Raw genomic sequence first — 1,991 nt, 5'->3', positions numbered from 1 at the left:
TTTTACTTGATAGAAATAAAAGATAAGGGGTTTTCAAATATTTATTTATTATATATATATAGTGCAATAATATATTTATAGTTCAAGATAAATTGATCAGCCTTCATATAAAGTTGGTAAAAAGTATCTCTGCTTAAGGCCAGGATTTTTTAATTTGTTGGTGTACGGATCCGCCGATCCAATTTTGCCGATTTCAAGAAAGAAAAAAAATTTGACTTTTTATGCTTTTTTATTCCCGCCGACCCTAACAAATGCATTATCCCTGAAAAATAGTTAAAATATTCTTTTTTTTAGGAAATGTAATGCAGTAATCACTAACACATATGACAACACTTTCTAATAAACAGCTGCGCCATGAGCGCATGATACGCCCGACGTCTTGTGTGGAAGTTTTATGCAATAATCATAAATAGTTTCTGAGGAAGTTTTAAGCAATAACCATTTATTGTTTTTGAGACACGGCGGGACATGTGAAACCCCCCCACCCTGTTTTTTTTACAAATATCACTAAAATAAAATTTTGAATCAAACCAAAAAGTATACAGATCTTTAAATTAGTATAACAAAGAGGTGTGTACAGTTTCAAGCAATAACCATAAATTGTTTTTGAGATACGGCGCGACATGTAAAAAAAAAACTTCCCCTTTTTTACAAAATACTCAATAACTCAAAAATTAAATTTTGAGTCATCACCAAAAAGTATACAGATCTTAAGATTAATATAACAAAGAAGTGTGTAAAGTTTTAAGCAATAATCATAAATCGTTTTTGAGATACGGCACGACATGTAAAAAAGACCCTCCCCCTTTTTTACAAAAATGAAATTTTGAATCATCACCAAAAAGTATACAGATCTTTAGATTAATATAACAAAGAAGTGTGTAAAATTTTAAGCAATAATCATAAATGGTTTTTGAAATACGGCGCGACATGTAAAAAAAACCTCCCCCTTTTTTACAAAATACTCAAAAACTCAAAAATGAAATTTTGAATCATCACCAAAAAGTATACAGATATTAAGATTAATATAACTAAGAAGTGTGTATAGTTTTAAGCAATAATCAAGACACGTTTTTGAGATACGGTGCGACATGTGAAAAAAAACACACCCCTGTTTTAGTTACAAAGTGCCGTAACTCAAAAAGTTTAAATCTTATTTTCACCAGAAAGTATACAGATCATTTGACCATCATAAGAAACAACTATACTAAGTTTCATGAAATTTGGATAAGTCGTTCTCAAGTTACGGTGCGACATGTTTACGCCGGACAGACGGACGGACAGACAGACAGACAGACGGACACCGGACATTTGTATACCATAATACGTCCCGTCAAAATTTTGACGGACGTATAAAAATAGACAAATCAATTATATCTGACCTTGAAATGTCGTTTGCGCAAATAATTTTGCGGAACGAAACCAGTGTTTAAAACCAATTACACAATAAGTTTGTTTCCCTTATTTGTCATCAGTCCGTAAGATGCATCATCTCATAGAAATAGACTTGTCCAAATGTGGACAGGTGGAAGACATCAAGTTAAAGTACTGAATATTAACAAATCAATTGGAATTTTCTTGTTTCATAGATAATAAAAAAATATCGTCCATTTGGATATAGTCAAAGAGCTGATTGCTCTGAGGTGGAAGAAGGAGAATAAAAGGTAACTTGAATTACCATAAAAGCAGCCCCACTAACCCAGCCTGCTTTGTTACATTATGACATAATTTTTTTTAAGTACATGGATTTACCATCTGTACAATCATTTTCTATGTTCAGTGGACCTTGAAAATTAGGTAAAATCTTTAATTTGGCAGTAAAATTAGAAAGATCATATCATAAGGAACACATGTGTACGAAGTTTCAAGTTGATTGGATTTCAACTTCATCAAAAACTACCTCGACCATAAACTTTAACCTGCAGCAGGACAGACAGACAGACCAGAGAAACATAAACTTTAAAGTTCCCAATGGGTGTGCGATCTGGATT

The sequence above is a fragment of the Mytilus edulis genome, chromosome 8, assembly GCF_963676685.1.
Source record: "Mytilus edulis chromosome 8, xbMytEdul2.2, whole genome shotgun sequence".
Classification (NCBI taxonomy): domain Eukaryota; kingdom Metazoa; phylum Mollusca; class Bivalvia; order Mytilida; family Mytilidae; genus Mytilus; species Mytilus edulis.
Note: the sequence above shows the minus strand (reverse complement) of the source record.